Raw genomic sequence first — 26,253 nt, 5'->3', positions numbered from 1 at the left:
TTTGCTAATTTTTTCCTCCTACAATGGGTGTTTTATCATTTGTAGCACCTTCTCTCACTTTATGCAGCATAAACTTAACTATTGATTTTTCGGTGAATATTATTTTTATATAATTTTCTAGCAATACTATGTGAAACAACTCTCAACTCTTACAGTTCTATGTATTTTCTCTTTTGGAGTAAATTTTAGATTATATGCCTAATTCTAGGTAATAGTCTCTTAATTTTTGCTGATTTTCAACTGGCATCTTTACCATTTCCAGCATCTAACTTTCGCTTTATGCAGCATATGCTTAATTGTTAATTTTTAGGTTCATTTTATTTTTTAACTTTTTCTAGCAGCTTTCACAGTATTTTTGCTGGATATTCTCAGATTCCAATTTATCTATTTGTCCATTTGTCCATTTGTTCATTTGTCCATTTGTCCATTTGCTCATTGGATCCGCATAGAGCCAAGTTCCAAATGAGTAGAGTATATTAATAAATTAATATTAACTAAATATTAATTTCCACTTAAAATCATATGACTAAAAATTTGATGTTTTATCCGAGAAATGGTCTCGGACTCTCAGTATGTTGACTTTTCTAGTCATGGTCTGAAATGAATAAAGTGACTTGTTTAATAGCAGATAATCAGTAAAAATGATAAAAATAAATGCTTTAAGATGAGTGATATTGAATATAACTTGAATAACACAAATCTAGTGTTCATTGACACTTTTTCCAGGACTTAGCGAAAAAGATTTAGACTTTGGTGTGTTTCTAACACCTCCCCTGCCCGTCACTGTTTCTCCAGATGTCTGGTCTAAGCACCAGGTCTAAGCAAAATACTTTGTTTATTATTTATGCAATCATGACAAATCGAATTCTACATTTCGCTCTATTTTTCCTCAAATCTGTCCGTTTTTTTTTTGTCACCCCCTCGCCGCCACTGGTCAATTTTGCACCCTTTGCTTCTGCTCTATCCATGACGCGATGCTATACATATTCTATCGTGTTGCCAGGGCAACTCCCTATTCTGGTGTCAGAATCCGTTTCGCCCTTCGTGCCGCTCCCGTACCGAGCGAGCCCCCAGAGCTCTAAACCCCAACCCTTAACAACTACCCCTGGAGTGTATAATACACAGCGCCTGATAAGTGTCTCCTATATGTACATATGTACATCTAGAGAGGATTTCGAAATTGCACAGATAACGCGATATATGATTAAGTTGTTGGAAAATGTTGGAAAATGTTTAGGAGCTTGGTAAATTTCGTTTGTTGGTAATGGATAGATGGTAATTCATGTTAGACACTTATAATAAATAATAACTTTGAACTCCTTTCTTTGAATGGATAATAAATTGACATTAATATATCACAACTTCTTTCAAAATCAAGCTACATTATCGACCCTAATATTTAAAAAACATGTTCAATAGTTTACAGATTTTTTCAGCCGTCGTTTCGACTGTAATTTGGAAATCGTTATAGTGCTATTAGATCTGAAAATATTTATAGTAATCATTTATTTATATTTACAAAACTACTTGCAAAATTTGTAATATAATTTTTGAATCAATAATAATTAAACCTAAAGCGACTCTATCTAATATCTTTTATTAATATCTATTAATATCACTATCTTGAAATTAACTTAATTTATTATAATTATCTCCCTAATAATACAACAATGTTTGCATTTCAGACATATTTTGAATTGATATACATTGATTCCATGATTTGGAATTTTGAATATGCAATATTAATTAGTAATATTATCTAATTAATGTTGAAATGTTCGATGATATTTCATCTATGCGCTTTCCTTATTAAAATATGAAAATGAAAAATATACTCACTCGAACATATTAATTTTATTGTTGAATATTGATTCATCAAGTCCTTGATAATAGTTATATATTATTTATTATTAATAGTATTATTTTCCATTTTTTATTAGAGCTTAATTGATCAAAAGCTTGAACCAATTGTCGTTATGTGTAATAAAACATATATAGCAACAATTTATGCTTTATAAATATTTTATTTATACATACCAAATAAATAATTGTTTTTTTACACTTTCAATAATAATAAAATCTCTTCACATACACATACACACATACATACTTTTTCCAAATTTGATCTCATTCGATTCAGAATGGCTAGAAACGTCGAGAAAACATAAAATTAGCGAGTTGGATTTTTTGATGAAAACATAAACTTCTCCTTCGGGAAGTTAATAATACTAAGTGATATTAATAATATTTTAGCCATTAATGAGCTAAAAATAAAATTCAATATTTCATCTTCCATCTATTCAAATAAATAAGAAAATAGTTGAGATGTGAAAAAACACGAACCCGGTTGTCTAATACAATAATAAAGGTAAATATATCTATATAATACAAGAAGCCCTGAAGGGTGATGAATTTTTTTCTGTTGCGGAATCGATACTCTCTCTTACTACTGAATTTCTATTATTGAAAAAGATCTCACAATTCTTTTTGGGTATGGATACGCTTTTGTTTATTATTGCATTTTTTCTTGTACCTTTACGATGAGATATGCTGGATTTTTAAATTTTGAACCGCCGTCTAGTAGAAGAGCTAATAATAATAAAGAAAAAATATAAAGTTAAGTATTTCTGAAAAATAATTATACTCACCCACAAATATAGCTGTAAAAATCGATGAAGAATATTTTAGTAATTACATAAATAAAGCTCAATAAAAATAATAAAATTATAATTTTAAAAACATACATTAAAGAACATACATTCAAATGCCAATTTTGAACTTTTAAAAGAAAATGTACCATTCAGTAGCATGTTTTTTTGTGATTAGCGTTTTTTATGGAATCGATTCTTGGCGTAAAGAACTGATTCATAAATGTGAAAAAATGTTGTATATCATTCAACAACCTCTAAATTTAATATGACAAATATGAGTGAAATCTAGGAAGGTATGACATGAAATAAGAAGGGAGAAGGTAAAGATTTTTGGTAAAGGACTTCAAAGTTTTGGTAGTACTCTCTGTTTAGATGTGATAATAATCTTGAAGATAGTTCCAGGCATCATGAACTAAATAAAAGAGCTCAAAACCAAAATAATACCAACGAAATTTTTATCATTAATATCGATGGCCCTTTATCTCCTGATAGCGAGATCGTAAGAATTAAAGTGATGGCTGGTTATACATCTTTTGGCTTCTACTTTAAAATAGTATTGTTAAAAAGTTATGTACTTTACTTGTTACTTGTTACATGGCAGTAGTCATAAGCACAATGGAATCAAAAGCAAAATTTCTAATTGTAAAGGAAGATATGGTTCTCGATCACATTCCAGCCAGCTCTTCTGCTAATATAAAAATCTCCGTTTATACAATTGGAGTGTTTCATTCTTTTGCTCCTCTATTGTTGCTTCGGATGCGCGATTCGAATATAACGGATATTCTTTTTAGCCGAGTTATTTCTGCGAATCTGTTATCTTAAGTGGCCTCTTTAGAACACAATGGGGAAGTTGAATGTTTGTATTTTTTGCATATATGCTCTCCTGCATCGGCCGCCGGTCGTATGCAGATCGATTTTTGCATTGCATTTCGATTTGAGTGCTCCGTCGAGTACCTGGAGGTAGAAATATATCGGAAAGTATTTACGAGATATGTTTGATTATGAAAAGTTTAAGTGTTTTGATAGAACGGACGTATATTGAAAAATAAGTGGTTGTATTTTTCTTGTTTTTGTTTTGATTCAGAATAAAAGTCAGTCGTTGGTGATTTCAGCGATGGAATTTTTATATTGCCATTAGAAATTGACATCCATATAGGGGTAATCAATATAAATTCCTCTATAGTTGGATGATTAGCCGGAATATGCGTCATTAGGGCGGCGAGCGGGGTGAACTGAATCAATATGGCGATAGATAATAACGCTCTAAGTTCTGTCTGCATTTGCACAATAGAAATTTTGTCAACCCTCATAGTGTCAAACACAAACCATTTCGTGTATAAATGTTTTACTCATGTGTAGGTACACATATGGAATTATTTAAGTCTGTATATAATGATCAAATTAAATTGGCCATGGTAAAAACGTGGATTAGCCATCATTCGTTTAGGGTTCCATGTCTTACTTGATATCAAGCAATGGTGACATCAGATTTATACTTGATACGGTGTCTGAAACAGTTTCATATTATTCTCGTTATTAATCTATTAATCTTTGAAAGCTTGGTATATCTTTTTTTGTAAATGGCTTAAGCTATACTTAAAATTTATCAATTTTAATTGCAAGTCGGACAACAAAAATCCATTAAATTGCGCGTTCGTATCTTTGTTCCGTAAACTTCAACACTTCAAGTTAAATATTTCACAACCTCAGGCAAGATATTTACTTTCTCTTGCTACGTTTCGAACAAATTCCATTCTGAAAATAATTGCACTGTCTGCATTTTAAAAAATCAGTACTTCAGTGATTCTAGATATTTGCGATCTAACAAAACTAAATGGTTGAAATCTAAATTATTGACAATATTATTGGCATATTTATATATTTATTTTTACAATTAAAGTTTTATTTTTTTTTTTTTATAAAAAAATCTTAAGGTAATTTCTAACCACATCTTAACTTAATGTTTTTGTGTTTCTGAGTTATTATGTGCAACGATTAGAAAATTTCTTTAAAAAAAATAAGGATTAAAAGAACAAGATTTATAAAAAAGAGTACAAGATGGCATTTGTATTTGTTGCAATATTGTACAAGATGGCATTTAGGTAAAAATCAATACATCATATAACAATTTTGAATAATGTTTATTAGTAATATGGTAACACTCGTGATGCACATATATATTAGTGTCAACCATTATACATATTTATATAATGATAAATTATAAATTATATATTTATAACAGCATTAAAAATAAGTATAATATTTAAAAACAATAATGTAATTAAAGTAATACTTTAAATATGACATGATCGGTTTGTCATTGTAATTAGCATTTAGAAATGAACCTTCATTAGAGAAATGAAGTAATTGCTGATTAATAACTTTTATAATATTCGTTCACACAGTGGATTATGTTGAATAACGCCTAAACAAATATTGTTTTCGCAGCTTCACTCATAATGTAATTGTGTTTGAAGAACTTCATGTAATTAAAATTAACATACATTCATTGACTGCTTGTTTTTTTTTATACTTTTTCGCGATATATTCTCATTCTTTAAACTGCTGTAATATTTGTCTTGCCTAAAAAATATTTTCCATTTTAATAACTTTAAAGATTTATAGAAACTACGAATAATATAGAAATAATTTGTAAGGAACAGGGTAAAATATTCTTCTGATTCAGGTATTTTTCATTAAATCAACATTTGTACTACGAAGTAACTTTAAAACTGTTTATTCATCTATGCCGATTTCCTTGTTGGTATCGGTACGCATACAACGACAGATCTCTATTCACATACACGACGACTAATCACAATTGACCCGTATAGAAATGATATCGTCGAGAAAGAATGATGAATCATTGGCACTCGACTCTTATCTTATCTGCCGTAACGCACTTCCGTTGCATTTGTACGGATTTACACCCTAGCTGCGCCTAAAAAAGTTTTACTTAGAAAAAATAAGAATTAAAAGAATAAGATTTTTTAAAAAATTCATTGCTATCCTGCAATCTCTTAGATAAAACAATGAGCAGAGATTTTTAACAATATAGAAAAGAAAAACATTATAATTTGATTATAAACTTTGATATAAAACAAAAAGAAAAATAATAATATAAATATTAAATGAGATCAGTGGGCAATTTTTGCTTAAGTCTGGTATATGCTGGGCTTAATTTGATTATAAACTTTAATATAAAACAAAAAGAAAAATAATAATATAAATATTAAATGAAATCAGTGGGCAATTTTTGCTTAAGTCTGGTGTGCTGGGCTTTCAAGTATACTTGGCTGGCTAAATCGTTTGGAAGGATGTCGATTCTGTTTTTAAAATTGTGGCTTAATATTATTAGATAGGAATGAATAGAAATAATTGTGTTTGAAATTTTATATTTACTCTAATTTTTTACTATTTTATATTCTATATATTACTATGCTATGATTTATTATGCTATATCTATTATTTGGGAACCTCTGCCTCAGCTATTACGCGTTACAAGAGAGGCTTATGGCGGTATAACATAGCGCTCGGGGTGCGATGCTTAGTAATATATAGCAAAGCAGGGTTGAAATTCGCTCCAGCAAATCCGAGCAGTTTAATTACGCTTTTCGGGGTATGAATTATCACGGTTCTGATGTAATGGAGAACCCCCGAGTCTCGGTCCCTCGGGGCTCAGTCGGGGTTGTTGTGTGGGGACGTAGGTATAAAGTATAAAGTAGCCGCGAATCGATGGAAGCGAAAACGAATTCGGCATTGTTTGCTGGATAAATATTGTTATTTTTGATAGTTCTATTATGCTAGCAAATATTAGAGGAGTTGGATGAAATGCGTTGTATGATATAAATGTGTACCGTTGTAAGAATTTACATTTTTATGAATGTCATCTTATGTTTTATTAAAAAATTATTAACCATTATTTATTTGATAAATAGAGTAGTGCTTGAAAGTCCGCGGGTAAGAAGGTCGCTATCAATATCTCGAGACAAGTAATGTTAGGAAATATTTAACAACAATATTTGAAAGTAGAGGAAAAAATATGTAATCAGCAATCGCTTCAAATCAAGCTATGGTCGCTACTTGATATCAGGAGATGAAAAGTCGTGTTCGAAAATCTATAACAAAAGTATTTTCTTTCGTCGTTAGTTTTTTTTTGGTTGTGAGCACTATTGTTTAGTTTACTACACCTTGATATAATTTTTATGAACTAGTGGGGCGTATGGCATTGTGATTTAAGTCAAATTGCTGGAACTTCCCGTACCGTAACGAATTGTTCGAAGAATATTGAATGCTTTTAATTAGATTATTATAAATATTGAAACATTGTCTAATTTTTATAAGAATTATATAAACTGAATTACAAAGTTGAAATTATTTTTTTAAAGTATATTGGAACTCTAGTCAGAATTAAAAATAAAATCTGAATTTGAAGCAAAGATTTTTTTCCAAAATCAATTATTTTGTTAAGACAAGCGGAAAGTTCTTTGAATCCTTTAAATCGGACGCTTAGTTTTTTCAAAAACTGTCATTTTTTGCACAATTAGCTCTGTATCTTCGAAATGGCTGGACCTCCCTTTGCCAAAAGTTAATAACCACTTCTCCAATCATTACTAATTGAATGTTTTTAGATCATTCAAATCGGATGCTCTATTCTCTCAAAAACTCGATTTTTATTTTCTGCACTCTTTGCTCTTTATCTCCGTAACTGCTGGACCTGCCTTTGCCAAAAACTAATCAGCACATTTCCCTATCAATAGGAATCGAATGCTTTTTGAACTATTCAAATCGGTTGATCCATGCGCCCGAAAACGTGAACGAAAAAATGCGGACACACAAAACACACACACACATCCATTTTTTCTGAGGTATGCCAAAATGTTCATAAAACTTCAAAACCTTTACGAGAAATGCAAAAAAAGTTATTTTCGATAAAGTAGTATTATTTTCGGTAAAGTAGTTTAACAAAATTTAATTTAATTAAATAATTATGCCAAATCTGTTGACCAATACTTTTGACGAAATACTAGATCATGGTTATATACAGTGTGCTCTCTTTAAAAAAGTACTCATAAAATTTATAGATTGCATTAATTGAATAATGTAGCTATTATTTCATAGTTTCTTTAAAATTATAAATTAGACATTAGATTTGTCTGCCCTCTGGCTGTCCCATACTACTACACCTATGGGGTAAAAAAGACCAGGTAACAATTTTTTTAGTAAGAAAGCTAGAATGGTGTATTAGCTGAGAATTTTACTGAACATAGTCAGATAGTTGTTTGTTTGATATATTTTAATTTGTTGTGATATAATTGGTTTGGGTTTCACAATAAATTTTCTCTAAGTTAAATCGAACCTTTGTGCCCCACTTTATACAAAATTATCACAGTTTTTCCGAATTTATTTGCGATACTCCATAATCGATCAACCTGAGTATATCGTTAATACGTTTTTCTTTAGTTTAAAATGTATATAAAATAAATTATCTGATAGTTTTTATGAAATCTTGAATACCATATTAATAAGGTGACCGTACGTCGATTTTCCGACTTGCAATATTTACTCTAAAAGCAATATTTGTCCCGGTTTTAAGTGTTTTGTCGCGGATTAATATATTTCAACTCGAAAATTTAAACCGAAAATATGTGCACATAAATTTTTAGCTCACCTACACCCCCGCACCCGCACCCCCTCGCTCTCAAACATATTATATTTCATCCCGGATTTCATTCAAAAAATATATATGGTCACCTTAATATTGATTAAAATCAAAGTATGCATAGGTTCACGTATGGACTCTTGGTAATTTTCCACCTATACTTTCCTCATTAGATACAAAAAGCCCTGAATTATTCATATACCAATTCATGTATGTTCCCGTGTGTCTTAAAATAATGATACACATTAAAAATCTTCCGTCCATGTCGCCATTTTGAGTCGTCGGGTTGTCGTCGCACGAGAAAAAAGGAAAAAAGGAAAATCATTTTCCGTATCGTGTATTCCTTTCTGGTGAGAGTGTACACGATGTCCGCGTGGGTAGCAGAAGTGGGTGGGTTTAGAAAATGCGACTAAACCTGGGGAAAACTTCGGAGGAGCGCGCCGTATAGTGCAGTGATGTAGCGTTATTACGAACACGACATGGAAACGCGCTCAAATGGGTAGAGTGTGATGGAATTACGGGTATAGTCCGCGACCAGGATTCCAGATGTTGGAAACGGAATGATAATAGTAATAGGGATCGTTCAAGTATTACGTAAGCAGATTTATTACATGGGGGGGGTAACCCCATCCCCCTTGTCAGCAAAAGTAAGCAAAGCTCTTACCTCCTACCCCCATGCTTACGTAAACATTTTGCAATTAATGTAAAAAAATAAGAATACTACCTATGACGTATTCATCATCCAGACTCCCCTGCCCCCTATGTCAACCCAAAATAAGCAAATCAACAACCCCCCGCCCCCCCTATAGTGCTTACGTAATACTTGAACGGTCCCATAGGTGTTACTTGATACATTTTTAATAGTAATATCTTCTACTTGATACATTTTTAGTTCGTATTCCTTTGTGTCCATATTTGAATTTTTATCAAATATTCATCATTTGCAATCTTTTTCGCTTTATACCTTAAAGATGTCTATTAATTTTTTTATTATCTTAAATTATCGATTTTTTTACGATATTATATATAGGGTAGTCCGAGCTTAAAGGTCCACGAGTAAAAAGATTCACCACCGATATCTCAACAACAAATAAAGTTAAGAATTTACTAAGATAAGTTGGCCGTACGTCCGGGATTGGCCGGTGCAGTCCCAATTTTCCGCCTTGAGTCCCGGCTTTTTCTAAAAGCAATATTTGTCCCGGTTTTAGGTGTTTTGTCTCGGATTGTCCCGTTTTTTTTTAAATGTTTTGATTACCAATATTTTTAACTTCCCGTAGGGTAAGTTATAGTAATTTTAAATATATTTCAACTAGAAAATTAGAACCAAAAAAATGTTCAACACCACCCCTCCCTTCGCTCTCACGCACATTATCATCCGTCCCGAATTTCATGCAAAAAATATGGCCACCTTAAAAGAACAATATTTGAAAATAGTTGGGAAAAATGTATAACTAGACATTCCCTTATCTATTACGACGTTGTTATTGGGAGCTTGACAAGAGCCTGAAATAATATCTATTATTATTGATTACGGCTTGCTTATGAATAAATAAATAAAATAAATAAATAAAGATAAATGGCAATGTTTGAAAATCCCTAACAAAAGTATTTTCTTTCGTTGTTAGTTTTTTTGCTACTGATCACAGTTGTTTAGTTTGTGGAATAATCTTTGATGGTACGTTATTTGATTGTTATTATTTTCAAGTTAGATTCAACAACCTTTTTTATGTAACCTCTATAAAAGCTTACATGTGCGTTGGGTAAAAAAAGAACAACTGAATCTTTACTCTGGCAAAGGTATAAACAATAAAAAATAGTAAATAAAAAAGTAAATTGAAATAAGAAAGCAATTATGAATATATTAATTATTAGACAAAACTATTAGACTTCTTTTAATTTATATATATAGATATAAATTAAACAAATTTTCCAGCATTGCTTATGAATATTTCTGATACCAATTTAAGGTTACATACAGTGTTGTCTCCGTACAAAATGAGCCCATATTTTGCATTGATTGAATAATGTAGGTATTATTTCGTAGTATCTCTTTAAAACTAAAAATAGAATATTGGATTTGATTTATTTTCTAATCCATTTTCATCTGTCTTATCTGACTGTTTGCCCTCTGGCCATCTTATAGGGTAAAAAGGACAAAAATAAATTATTATAAATTAATAAATTATTTATAAATTTATAGGGTTACTATTATTTTATTAAAAAATTGTTCAAATTTTTGAAAAACAGCAAAAAAGCACATTTGTACAAGGATGATCTGAGAGTTTTACTGAGCATAGTCAGATTGTTGTTTGTTTGATGTATTATTTGATGTTATATAATTGGTTTAGTTTGCTCAAAATAATTGCTCAAAGTCAAATTGGATCTTTTGTCGACTCAACTTTCAGAGAATTATTTTTTATCAATTTGGAACCATTTGAGCCATTAGGAGCAAGGAAATTCGAAAATGTCCATATTAAGGACCACCCTAATGTACACAGTACCAGGACTCGACCCGGATACATTTTTAGATAAATAGGGCCTGTTGATGATTCTTTTATATTACTGTTTTCAAGCAAAATATAATCATGCTATTAGAATGTATTTAGTTATATCTCACTCCGGCTCAAATTTGGTGATTCCTCATTTCATTTTAGGTCTTTTGCCAAATGTTTCTATTTAGGTTGATATTCCATGGTCTAGTCCATATACCGCGTTTTCCGAAGGGAATTCGCGTAAAGCTCTCATTGAAATGAAACACGTGCCGCGTTATCTTTTTTGCGGTGCTCGCTGTTTATATTCGTAGAGCAAACTCCCAAATACGTATCGATATTGCCATGATGCTGTAGTGCTTTTTATAATTACATTTTGACTAATATTTGCTCAAACTAAAAGAATATTTATATACAATAATTTTTTGTTTAAATTAATTAGTATCATATAATTTTAAAAAAGTTTATTGACATTATCGTTGGATGGTTATTGCACGGAAACTTTACATCGAAAATACTTCATATTTTCCTTTATCAATATTCAGTTTTGAAATTTTTATTGCTGATTTTATTTAAAAAAACCTAATTGAATAGCGAACATTATTATATTTATATCAATAATATAAATAGTTGCATATTTACTAAATTGTTCAATAATAATTCAGGTATTTACTAATGCTCATTGTAATTGATACATGTGTGTATGCCAATTTTTTATAACATGATATGCAAAGAATGAAATTTCTATATTTGCACATATTATATTTGCATTTATAGATTTATTAAAAAAACTTGTTTATATTCTTACTTAAATTATTTCTACATTTAATAAATTTGTTGTTTTTTAAGTTCTTCACAACAAGGTAATAAAATCTGAGAGTTTTAAATATATTAATAAAGTGGGAAGAAAGTTAAATTTGCAGAAACAAATTTGAATTTGTCATAGCAATCCTAATTACAAGAATATATAAGAATATTACTGCTGTTAGATATCTGCAAATTAGTCCAAAGTTTTTTTATTTATTTCTTTTTTATTAGCGATCAGAATATTAGTTATCTCCTATAAGATATTTTGACATTAATGAAATATAATAATAGATAGTTACCTCAGTTGGTATTTATTAGTCGAAAGTTGCAATGATTATTTATCACATTAGATGGAAATATAAGACAGAATTTTATAAATTAGCTTCGGTAGATATGCAATAAAGATCAATATGGATACAAAAGATCAATTAGATACAAAATATGTTTCTAATAAAAATGTTTTTTTCCGGCCTTTGCAAAAAATAATTGAATACTGTATAATCACTTTTTGATAAATTCTAAAATATATAGAAAAATCAAATGTAGATAGAACAATTATTATTTGGATTGGACAAAAAATGTTGGTCAATCAATATGGATCTCAAATTTTTACTTGGGAATATTGATACAAACTAAGTTTTCTGATAATTTTTATTAAGCGAGGCTAAAGGTCTGCGTGTAAAAAGTTTCACCACCACCATTTGAAAGTAGAGGGAAAAAGATAATCAGCCATGCTTTAAATCCAGCAACATGGCTACTCGCTATTAAGAGATAAAAAGCCGTGTTTGAAAATCTAGAACAAAAGTATTTTTTTCGTCGTTAGTTTTTATGGTTGTGAGCACTATTGTTTAGTTTACAAGACCTTAATATAATTTTCCTAATATGTATTAATATTTTTAAGTTAGATTCAATAGATTCTTTATTTAACCGCTTTAAAAACCAACTGAATTTTTATCCTGGCAAATAAAAAATAGTAAATAAAAAAGTAAATTAAGTTTAAAAGAAGCATACTTTACAAACTAAGTTTTCTAATAATTTTTATTAAAAAACTTGGTTTGTATCAATATTACCAAGTTAAAATTTGAGATCTATATTGAGCCTTTTCCGGATTTTGCCTAGTCTAATTCAATAAAGTATAATATATATAACTTTTTGATTAATTTCAATATTTTAAAAAAATCAAATATTCGATAGATATTTTAATTATTGAGCGAAATTCTGTGTGATATTTAGAAGTTTTATCACAATAGTTTATAGGACAGAAATTCTGATTGCTGTTATACATCCTTGATATGAGAAATATTGATTTCGTATCAATATTCGAAGTCATTAGAATAATATAATTTTCCTACATTTTCCTAAAAGCCATTATCAAAAACTGTAAATCGTCGCTCGAACACTGAAATGATTTTATCCTCTCGCTAAACTCGCCATGTTGACAAAAAGCCCCGCGTAACGCACACACTAGCGCGACGCCCTTTAAAATCCGCATTAGCTCGCATGGGCACTCGCGTTTCCGACCACTTTAATTCATCATGGGTCCCATGCAACCCTCCGAAAAAGGATGGGTCACCCTGACGTCACTTAATTACAAACAAGATGGCCGACGGTTTCCGGTTGACCAACCGATGCGGGGCGGTGGCAGGGGGGGATCAAGAATTTTGGGGAAATGGGGGAGGAAAATGTTAATCATCTAGAAAGAATACAGAATTTTTTTGTCTATTAGTTTGTCTAAAAATTGTTATACATTATTAAAATATTGATAAATCTGAAACATAACATTTAAAATAAGTCTCAAACCGAAATTTTATGATACAATTATATATTGCCTGGCAAAAATTACGCACCTGCACACTACTGTTTACTGGGTCTGTTTGCGACATAGTGACCTCAAAAACTTGACGATTGAGACAAGCAAAATGACATTTAGAATAAATGTAACCTTGCAGTTGAATATTTCTTAATATTGTATGAATATAGCAATGCCTTCCCTAAAATGAACGTGATTTATACTAAATGACAAAATTGGGGTGAAAAGTCTGAAGAAAGTTTTCGGAAAATTAAAAAAATTAACTATATATATATATATATATATATATATGGTAAATAATAAAATAAGGGCAAAAAGTCTAATGAAATTTTCTTAATGATTGTATGAATATTAGGGTGGTTTTTAATATGGACATTTTTTAATTTCCTTGCTCCCAAGGGCTCAAATGGTTCCAAATTGATAAAAAACAATTCTCTGAAAGTTTTAGCTCTTAATATTAACTTTTAGATAGTGCGCAATTCAATAAAATTTCGTATGGAAATAGCATGGAAATTTTTTTGCAATTTTTTTCATGCTATTTCCATACAAAACTTTAATTCAATTGCGCTTCATCTAAAAAACAATATTAAGAGCTAAAACTTTCAGAGAATTATTTTTTATCAATTTGGAACTATATGAGCCCTTGGAAGCAAGAAAATTCGAAAATGTCCATATTAAGGACGACCCTAATGAATATAGCAACGCCTTTCTCAAGAGCGAGGTGATCATACTGAATGATAAAATTGGGGTGAAAAGTATGAAGAAAGTTTACGGAAAATTAAAAAAAATTAACTACATATATGCTAAATAATAAAATTCAAGCAAAATGTATCTGCTACATTTTAGAAAATATGATTTATATGAATAAGAAGCATAAAGATCTTGATAAAGGCTTATGGAAAATGTACAGCATTACAATTTTTACAATTATTTTCAAGCAAGGGTTTGTTTTAATAATTCCTCCCTGCCTAGAAGACGATAAGAGACCCACGTGGGTGAAAGGGATGATACCCGAATTTGGTATCGGATTCGCGGATGCCTGCTTCAGAATTCGATACTCAATTAGGATCTGGAAAAGCCGGAGAGATCTCGTTTCTGATCGGACAGAATAGCAAGACGTACGTGATATGTGCAGAAGCCATTAAGTCTACAAATTGCAACAACGTAACCCAGAACTCTATACCATATTGCAATTCACCTATTAATAAAATATTGATTCATAATAGAAAATGATTTTGTGTAATAATGAAAAACTGGATTTTTCACAATTGAACTTCAAAGGCATTCGACATTCTCGAAATTTCTCTTGTCTAAATAGGGACGCTGAACGAAATTAGAAATTCAAATGAGTTTAATTTTCTCATTCAATTGTATGAGAACTCTTACATCTTCCAATGTATTTAGAGGGTTTCCAATTTGCACGAAAACCCGGTATGATTTTAATATGAAAATCCCATCTTTAATAATGGCGAAGATTACTTTTACCTGGGATTGGGGAAAGAAAGGAGGAAAATTATATCTATTATTGTATTATTGTTTTCAATAATACATGATTATTCTATTATATTAGTATACCTATATACAGTATAATCATTTGTTCTTTATCATTTTTGTTTATCAACTAATATTAATTAAAGGGGTATTCTAGTGTAGAAATTCAAAAAAATAGATTTTTTTTTATTTCATATTTGCAAAGTTTAACTATCTAAGAATATGGGTACGAGAAGGTTTTTGAAAATTGAATTATTTTCAGAGATATAGGCATTTTACTGACTCGGTCTCCATACTGGTTTGGCTTCACGCAAAACTTTAAATGCGTTTGTCTCAGAACATACTTTTTCAGTACTGTTGACACGATTTCTCGAGTTCTACTCGACCGATTCACTTGAAATGTTTAGAGAGTCTTGTTTGTAGACCTATCTATAGCCCGAACTAGGATTATCCCCAAATTCCAATTTTTACTATTTTTAAAAAATTTGAAAAACTCAAAAAACAGTAAAAAAACACTTTTTTTTCAAACAGTCGCTAATTTGTAAAAAAAAATTTTTTTTACTCATCGCTAGTTCGAGTGATTGCGACATCATTGTAGATTAATATTCTTTTTATTTCTTTTATTTCGGATGGCTATCAGGGCTGAAATCATGTCAAGACTGAGGTGCCAATTTTTTGAGACCCCCCACTTCATCAGCTGCCAGTTTCTTCAATTTTCAATTATTTTTTTTAGTTTTTGTATTATATTTCAATAATTTTTGTATTATATTTCAATAACAAGTGGTAAAAAAATGGATACTAAACACATTCATTGCTTTCTTTTACGACACTTCAAAAATGACCTAAAATTCATCGCTCTACACTAGAATACCCCCTTAAGATTGATTTCAAAATTTGTGTCAGATTTCAGCAGATTTGCTTCAAAATAGTTCGATGTACTGCATTTGTGCTTACAAACTGTTAATGTGGTTAATCAGCTAGTTAATTAATTCTCCTGACCCAAGTTTCTAATTAGTTCGAACACTAGTAGGCATTTGAAGCGTTTTGCGTTATGCGTACTAGTTGTAACAACTGTTAGGATGTTTCGCAGTTTGAAACCTAAGACTGACTAATCAATAATTAAACCAATTATCGGGCATCCGTGGAGCAGTATGCAATATAAACTGAATTCAGCATAATTGTTCGAATTCCGTTAATTTAGTACCTACTATGCGCGGAATATCAATCATTTTCATAAAGGAAATGAATGCATATACGAACGGGTACGGATAATAATTCAGTTGCATGAAACGTAATTAATTTTTAATAATATTGATGGGAATTTTTATATAATTATACGAATAAATACAACAAGCATTATAAAAATGCTTTGAAATATTTATATTTTATAAATTGAATTACTAAAACTATTTATCCCTTTTCCAATGCGTAGTAGTTAATTACAATGATCACTTTACAATTTTTAACTTCCTGTAGAGCAAGTTATAATAATCGCAAAAAAATCGAAAATGAAAATTTTTATATGTCTTTACGTTTCAAGGGTTTCTGAACATTTTGGCATACCTTAGAAAAAATGGATGTATGTGTGTATGTGTGTGTGCAGATACAAATTTTCGTCGACGATTTCGGGAACACGGATCAACCGATTTGAATAATCAAGAATCAACGGGCCAGCCGATTCTTGAATGATTCAAGAAAAAGATTGTAAAAAAGTATTTTTAATATAGCATACAATTTATGCCTATAGACCAGAGTACCCTATTATATTACATTTTGTGGCTATATTTTCAAACAAAAATTTTTCATCATCTTTTCCACCTCGTCGCTCAATAACATACGCTGGTGTTAAAATCGGTACTTCAGCGACGTAGAAATACTTTTGATTGACTGCTCAATGGAAATATTAAAAATTATTTCATACATCCAACAAAGTAAACAGAAAAAAAAAAACAAATACCAATATCTATGTACTCTCATCAGATATCTGTATATCAAAACGCGAAGCGTATAATCAAATCAGAGGCAGATGTTTAAATCCCATGCGCTATTTCTCTTCGAGGATAAATAAGAATTCGATATTTTTTACTGAAAAACTTACGCTCCGATGCGCCGGCATACAAACTGTATGTATGAACCATGGATGCATATATGAATGATGAAATTATTAGTTTTGTATCAGAAACTTTTCAGGTATTTTTCGGATACAATCTTTTTTTACGAAACGGAATGCAATTGAAGGCGCTTTTTGCAGCCGATTTTCGCGGATATGCCAGAATTAATATTTTGGGAATGCTAGAAATTTGAAAAATATTTGAGATGAATAATGGACTGTTCCGTATTTTTAGCTACTTACGAATTTAATAATTTAAACTATTAATTTCGTGTGCTTCTACTATTTTTTGAACATTAATGTCTTATGAGCTGTTTTGATAATTTGGCTGAATTAACTCCGTCGGTTTCAGATGGCAACCCATCTGTTATGAATGTTATTATTACAATTTTGTCATACTGGTGATTTTTTTTTATTGATGAAGCAATGCCAGACAAGGGTTATTTTCACTTGTAAACATATTGCTATCTATATTTTCGAGTGAAAATCGACGTCACTGCTGCTTGACATCAGTCAGTCCGTGGCAGGTATCTAAGCTTGAACTTCTGATTGAAATTTTATAAGTCTTACCTTTAATTTGCTAATAATTCAAGAAATTATTTTAAAATTCATACGTTTAGACTATAGTCGTAGTCGACTGCATAACATTCTCTGAAATTCGGCTGATTTTTAAGTTTATCGTTTAAATTTAGTCCAATTTTGGTACATCATCAAGGTTTTTTTTCCTAGTTTTCATGAGAACTTACAAAACAAGATATAAGTTCTAACAAATATAAAATTTGCCAGTTGTACGTCTAAACCCAAAGGCACAGTTTGTACAATGTACCTAACAAACGACAGATCCTTGCTTGCTAGCGAAAACATACACCAGGATAAAAACACTTAAGGGCATTTATCGCAAATGTAATCGAAACTTATACTCTGCTGAATTGCACAAAAAATAATTGTCATTGTCCCAAACAATAACAGATGCGTAGGTCCAAAGCCGCAGATCGTTTACCTATTCAATGCTGATGGTATCTTCGGAATAATTGTTTTATTTTCCAAAAGAACGCAAATGTTCGCAGACAAAATATCGTTTACATGGCAGTTGAAGAGATAAAAGACGACAAATGGTAGAAAATCAGTTCGGAATGCCCTAAAATTTTTGAAAAAAATTTTATACTATTTCCATACAAAACTACAGAACCATTTGAGCCCTTGGGAGCAAGGAAATTCGTAAATGTCCATATTAAGGACCACCCTAATAAATATATAATAATATAAATTTCAGCATTTGATGTAAATTTTAATATAAATTATTTGGGAATCTTTTTCTTCTTAAATTTATCACGAGAAAAAAATCAGCAAATAAACCACATATATAGCCACTCAAAACGTTTGGCATAACTACAAAAAGAATGATATAATATAAACGATCCATTCCTTCCCGGCGCATTTTTTTCCTTACTCATTGTTGTCAAATACAAAGAAACAACACAATGTTTTGGGTGTTTAAGAGATAAATATATATGTTTGTTGAATACTCAAAAAATCGTCTTTTGTACTAACGTTTTTGTCGATTTTAAGTTTTGCTTTTATTTGACTCGTAAACGGTAAACCCTTTTCGCAATATCATCAGAGCCTGGCTTGTTTTGTTGCGCTTCTTCCGGTAGTTAATTTTCTTTTGTTGCCGTCTAGTGCATGTGAAGGATTACAAACATAAATGATGAAGTGACATTTTCCTGAGTATCAAATCATAAAGCTTTTAAAAAGAGAAATTCATACCAGCATCTGGGAATCTTATAAAATCGTAGGAATTTGTCACATAAGATTTTATTGGGGTTTAATTCGTAATCTTTTGTATTTATATGTTTTGATACTTATGTTAGACTTAAAGTGTTACTAAACAGACCTAAAGTGTTACTAAACATCTGGCTTATAATCTGATCAGTGATTTTTTTGGCGCAAATATAACAAATTTTATAGAAAACTGTTTATATTTCTAATAAATGAAGTTTTATGATAAGAGGTAGATGCCATACTTAAAATTTATTTTTTGCTTTGTTGTCAATCATTTGTAATTAAAAATTATCACTCTGCTACCACAAACCTCTATTTTAATCGTCATTTTAGTTAGTCAGTGAATATTTTTCGCCGAATTTCAATTCAATTTATTTGAGCTTATGGAAAAGCTTAAATTTTATTTCAAATAAGCCTTTAATTATTGGTACAATTTTTTTATTTTTATTTTTTATAATACGGTATTTAAAAATACATACAACTCTAAATTTTTACACTTTTATCAACATACCCTTATTTCACAATGATGATTTCAGTGAATCTTTTTCCCAGCTTTTAGTCAGTATATGATTTTCACTGAATTTTAATTCAGATTTTTACAAAACACTCAAACACTTACTAAAAATTATAGAAACGTACTTTCCATATCGCCGACATAGAAAAAATATAAATGAATAATTTAATAAAGTTTTTTTTTATATCTTAAGCTTTTAGTTTAAAATAAAATCATAATAGTTCTTGCATTCAACATCAAATATTATATAAAGAGATATTATTTATTGGATCTCTTCTGATATGTAAAAACAGACACTTATTTTTTCTGTATTATTTATTTCATCCATATTTAAAGAGAAAGAAAGAATCAAATATTGTTACAATTTTTTTTTCATTCAACATAATATTTACAACAATCCTACAGGACATTTAGTAAATCTTTTGGCGATTATAGATAAACAATGCACAGTTGCATTTTTTCTTTGAGAAATGTGATATCATTTAATTTAATTAATTAATTTTATCACATGTGATAAATATTATGACAAATGAAGAAATTATTTATTTGATACACTATGCACAATAGAATTATATATACAAATCATTAGTCTTATATTAAAATTTATTAATTTATTTAAACAAATGAGTTTTATCAATATATTTTGTTACGAATCATATAATTTTTTTCATTTTTTATTTGTTTTAATATAATTTTTATTTTTAAACTAAATTTTCCAATGTGGTTTAAATAATCATTTGGGTGAATTGAATTTTACTCGAATTTGTTATATAAAAATGAATTCTTCACGCTAAAAACTTTAGAAATGAGTTATTTAATACACATAAATTATTATAATAAGTTTATTTATTAAAATCTATCAATTTCTTTTCAAAATTTCAAAATATATTAATAAATTGTTCAACGCTCAGCTAGAACACAAACCGGGGCGAAGAGCCGCAAAAGTTCGGGGCTTTCGGCACAGATGCTAGCACGGGTGCCGTTTCGAGTGCTTTCGCCGCGGGCTAATTCAGAAAGCGAATCTGTGTGCATTTCAAACGCAAATATTATATAAGCCAACAAATGCGTACGGAAATAGTAAAAACCGATTTACTGTAGTACATATTTCAAGTTCATGAATAACTTTTTAATGCAAAACATCAGAGCATTTGTGGTAAAATAGTAATAAAATACAACTTTAAAATTACTTATATATATATATATATATATTGAAATATGTGAGTTTGGTGTTGATATATATTTTGACACCAAGTAAAAAAAACTAAAGTAGTTTTGAAATACTTGATTTATCAACACGTTTCGGTCTTCATCGAGACCGTCATTCAGTGGAAAAAAAAAATTAATTATACAAAAATAGTAGAGTGTGTTTTTGTATAATTAATTTCTTTTTCCACTGACTTTTTTATTTGTAACTTCACTTTAATCAGACATTCCAGTTTCGCTCTACCCTATATCAATTAGTAAAATTCATATAAGTAGTATATCAAGGATTTCTTTAATTATTTCATGATGAAATTTCCATCTATCCACTTAAGCGAATTTTATTTAGAGAATTCATTCTTAAAACGTGACTCTTCCACAAAAATTATTAATATAATTAAATAAATAAATTAAATAATTTTAAAAATAAAAACTCATAAATCTCATTCTCCATTCTCAAGTAAATTTATACCAAAGAATACATTTCTCGCTACAAAAGCTCTAACTTTTCCAAAAAAAAAGCAATGTCGCGTGTAGAACGGGGGTTTGGGGTTGAAACGCGTATTTTCCCAAAAGGGGTGCCTGTGCATTGTATTTTGTCTTTGCGTTCTCCTCGATGTTTTATTTTATTTTTATTTATATGTTTTGGGGGCGCCGGTAGATGTTCTTACGTCATTACGAATGAAAAAGGAAATAATTCTATTATTTTATGTCATCTGCATAATTTTCATTAGTTTTGAGCAGCGATTGATATATATATATATATATATATATATATATATATATATATATATACACTTCACATATACTCCACTTTGTCTCATATTCTCAAAATTGTGAGATCCAAAATTTGTTCCTTTGTCAAATACTCCCATTAATTTTTAAAATTTAAAAGCAATTTGATAAAACTTTGTTGATTAGTTTTGAAAATTTGAATTTGAAATTTGAAAAGATTTGTTGATTAGTTTTGAGCAGAGATTGATCCAGGCGTTTGTTCATAATTTGTAAATAAATGCAAAAATTTTTGTCAAGAGTCTTGGCGATTTGGCCAAAAAGATCAGTTTTAGCAATACAAATAATTTATAATGTGAAGGCGCGTGTAAGTCGTCTGGGATTTTGACGAAACTTGGCATAATGGTAGATTTTTTGTCCAAACTGACCAGGGTTAAATATTAGAGGCCCATGAATTGGTGTAATTAATAACGTCTCCGAACTCGAATTTCTGTGTCTTTGCTCGGGGTTCGAACCCGGTCAATTTGAATAATTACTACAAAATTTATTCATTTGTATAAATAGCATAAAGTTGGTTAAATTTGTAGGTAATTTAAGTTTTATTTTTTGTATTATCAGTTACTTCTGCGACTTCTAATTGGCCATCAAATTCCTATTAATAACTATTTGCATATTAATATATAACCATCATCATCCACCATCGATTTCTGCACCTGTTCGAAGACACCGCCACATATGCTAAACTTTTTGATAAAAATGTAACTCCAATTCATCATATGCAAAAATATTATCGCTTAAACATATTTGAAAAAATTCAACAATACGGTCATATATTAATAATAATCATACATTATAAACTTCGTTTATGAATAACATCTGCATAATACCTGTTCGGAAACGATTATACGCTAAAATACAGAATGTCGAATACAACGAGACAAAACGATACAGCCCAATGGAGACATGTGGTCTATTGTAGTTTTTTAGCTCCGAATAAAACAAATTCATTTTATTTTTGGTTAATACAATATGTACATATATTATTCGACCGACGGTTTTGCATATAATAACATACGTAACCCTTGCCACTGTGCAAAGTGACAATAAATTACTAGAGCTCATTTGGGTAGAAAAACGATAGAATATAAATTTCGGGCGTTTTGTCAAATGAACAGACACGACGTCGTTCGCTTTTTGGTTTATTGGCCTGCAGTGGGCAGAGGTCAATTTGTAGACAGAATGAGGTATATGATATTAAAAATGCTTGCCAATTTTCTTGCAGACCTACTGATACACTGGCTTATGTAAAAGAAGGAAAACGCGTATTAGGGGGCGTCCATTAATCACGTGATTGATTTTTTAAAGATTTTTGGAACTCTCACCCTTGGTGATACTAATAATTGCCTCCTCCCCCATCAAACATCACGTGTATTTTGAGTTACGAGAAAAAATTGTAATTTTTTTTTTTGAAAATGTTTGTATTTGTTTCTAAAATTCAGGTAAAAAACAAATACACGTGATATCTTACTATACACCCCCCCTCCCCTACGAGATATTTCGTGATTTTTGTTACCCTTCTTTCCTCTAAATTGAGGAGATATTATTAATATCATAGTATCTAAACCTATTATTAGGTCTATAAAAGCATTGTGAAGCTTAAACCTACATATCCAAATTTTTAAATAATATGTCCAAACAAAAGTTATAAGAAGCCGATGAACAAAGTACATAAATATCATTATTAATATTATTACATGTATAACGAGAGTTTTTTTCAATTATTATTAAAAATTTCAATTGCATTCAAAAATCCATTTACCTGACTATATAAAATGGGTACAAAAGCATATTGATAATCACATAAATGTCGCATGATACAAGAACGTTATATCTAAATGAAAAATCAAAAGAAAAATATTGGAAAACAAACGACCGATCAAAAAGTGAACGAAATAAATAAATAACAGATTATATCGATAAATGTAATATGGAAAAGCTACAAATCGTGAAATACAGATACAGAGAGGAAATTGTAATAGAAAATTTGTAAAACAAAAAAAATATGCCAAATTGAACTGCATTTTAAAAGTTTAAGTTAAAAATATTTATTATTTACATATAGGCTTAAAAGTCCGCAGGTAAAAAGGTCCACCACTAATACTTCAAATACAAGTAAAGTTAGGATTTTTAAAAAAATAATCTTTGTAAGTAGTGGGTAAAAAATGTATAAACTGTCACTACCTTAATTCTTATGATGTCGCTATCAGGAGATAAATGGCAATATTTATAAATGAAAATCCATAACAAAAAAGTATTTTCTTTGTTCGTTCGTTTTGTTGGTTGTGAGCACTGTTGTTTAGTTTGCATGACCTTATTATATTTTTTAAGTATACGTCATTTATTCATTTAATAAGATGTATTGTTTATTTCAAATTACATTCAATAACTAGTATATAACTTATATAATAGCTCACATATGGGTGGGGTAAAAAGGACCAACTAAATCTTTACCCAGACACAAAGTTGTTTTATAGTTTGTATCACAATATTTGTGCCCTATGATAAAACATATACATAATTTGGCTATGTAATTAATTTTTAGTATATGGATAATAATTATATAACCTCTATCATATGTGGGTGGGGTAAAAAGGACCAACTAAACCTTTACCCTGGCAAAGGTGTTTTGTAGTTTGTCTGCCAATATTTGTGCTCTAAGAAAAAGATATACATAATTTGGCTCTGTATATAATTTTTAGTATATGGATTATAATTTTTCGAATAGTCTCGTGTATTTTTACTATTAACAGAATTATTATTAGATTATATCATATGCGTGATCGTTCGTGAATGTTAATCGTATTAGATTCATGTTGGAAGCGATCGCATACAGACTGATTGCCGAATAAAATCAAAGGATATAAAATAGATAATCCAATAATAAAAAAAATTATAATGTTTATTGAAAACGAGCAATAAATGGATATATATGTATGTGTATATATATATATATATATATATATATATATATATATATATATATTAAAAATTATCTATTCTTATAATCTTCAACTTTGATTTTATTTCCTCTTCTTAAAGTATGTTCTTCTTTAATATATTCCTAGCATATTTCCTTAATTTGAAAAGTCTTTCTTAAATTTTCCGGAAAATCTTGTCCCGAATGCACAAAGACAACCGCCCTTGTTATCATGCCTAATGAAATTCATGTACGACGTTTTTGTAACCCTTCTGCGTTTGAGTAGGGCAACAACTTCTGTTTTCATTAAATTTGTTTTGTGGAAAAATCATCGTGATGTTACTTATTCAGAGATAATATAAAATGAAATTAAAATATTTAAAATTGTACTTAAATAATGAGTGAAATTTTAATTTTTTTTTTTAAATAAAACGGAACCAGTGATCGGAAATTATCACCAATATTACTTACAATTATTTTTTTAAATTATTAAATTAGTAAAACAAACATAATATTTATATTAATGCAATTGCAATGTAAATTGCACGAGTTGTCTTAAAATTAGACCATAGCATGAACTTGCTGCCAGAATCTAGTCGTCCACCAAAATAATTGATTTGAATTGAACTAAATTTTTATTATCATAATAAAATTGTCTATGCAGATGTTATTTCTTGATGTCATCGAAAACTTGTTTTGTGATAATAATATTATTAGTGCCCGCACGACAAATTTATAATGAGACATCTAATTACAACTGCATTTCAAGTAAACTTCATCTAAATAGTTAGTACTGACTTAAATAACATACGGGTAGGATCAGAGGTATTATCATAAATGTGGAAGAAAGTTTATGCTAATTAATCTCGTCTAGATGCAAAGACAACTTGGTCATATTACCAACATTTAAATAAAAATTATTATATTTAATTTACTAATTAGATTTGTAATAATGAATATTAAGGTTATTACAATACGCCTCGGTTTGACCGAACAGTGACCAATTTTTACCTTGTGTCCCGGTTTTTCTAAATGTAATATTTGTCTCGGAATTAGATTTTTTGTCCCGGATTGTCTCGTTTTTTTTAAAAAAAATTAACAGGTAAATTACCAAAAATTATGAAAACAATATTTGGGATCTACATCTCGAGTGAAAATCTTTTATCATACTGCTTGATATCAAGTTGGCTCATTTTGAGATATTGAACATGGTATCTTTTTCTAAATAAATTTCTCACTTGACTGTCTATTTTCCCCAATTTACCGACTTACATGCATTAGCATCAACACAATACATCGCGTCTCAATTCATTAGGCAGGTCGGTCGCCCCGTCCGTCCACATATTCACATATTGTGTTCTGGTCTGTTATTCTCTTTAGAATTTGAATTTTCATTTAGACCACGTTTAAATGCTAATGACACTGTAAATTAACGACATTAAATGATATTAATGACGTATGACACTGCGTCCGGTATTGGGCGACGACTTTGTCGACCTCATCGAAAAATACTATTTCATTGTATGAAAGTTGTTTCTGTTGGGCATGGTTTTTGTTTTGATTCGATCTTGAGATATTGGATTTTTTTTTAAATAATTGCAGTTTATTTGAGCATTAACCTATATGCATATTAATTAATTTGTCAGAAGCCACCGTGTTTATAAACATTGTCTAAGTAACAATATCTCTTATCCTTTAAATTGGCTGTATTTTTTATGATATTTTTATTCCAGGTTTCTCAACAAGAAGTCATTACCAGCCTACTGCTTCCTGTGTTTGCACGTACCGGCTTCGTGAACAAAAAAAATCTACAAGGTACGTATATTTTATTAGAAATTACATAAGTTATTATCCTCATATTAAAGTCCCATATATGCATATAGAACTCATTTATATTATCATACGTACTACTTTGATACAAGCATTGAAAAACAGAATTGATTACTTAGAATCGGAAAGGAAAAGTAAATTACAATGAAATGCAAATGATCTTCCCACAAAAACGATAAACGAGTATAATAAAATGTT

General features: G+C 29.8%; 1 protein-coding gene across 1 annotated transcript in view; it reads left to right on the top strand.

The window, feature by feature from the left end:
• The window catches only part of LOC113382927 (protein ABHD11-like), a 71,144-nt gene extending 45,111 nt beyond the window's left edge, over nucleotides 1-26,033 (top strand). The window contains exon 6 of the transcript XR_003367702.1: nucleotides 25,959-26,033. The gene's annotated coding sequence lies outside the window, so the exon portion shown is untranslated. The remainder of the gene's footprint in view (nucleotides 1-25,958) is intronic.
• Nucleotides 26,034-26,253: the final 220 nt, after the last annotated feature.

Source organism: Ctenocephalides felis, unplaced genomic scaffold, assembly GCF_003426905.1.
Source record: "Ctenocephalides felis isolate EL2017-DRISC unplaced genomic scaffold, ASM342690v1 CF-g0.4_SCAFFOLD_03570, whole genome shotgun sequence".
In the NCBI taxonomy this organism is placed as follows: Eukaryota; Metazoa; Arthropoda; class Insecta; order Siphonaptera; family Pulicidae; genus Ctenocephalides; species Ctenocephalides felis.
The sequence above is the reverse complement of the archived record's forward strand: the minus strand, read 5'-3'. Positions and strand labels throughout refer to the sequence as shown.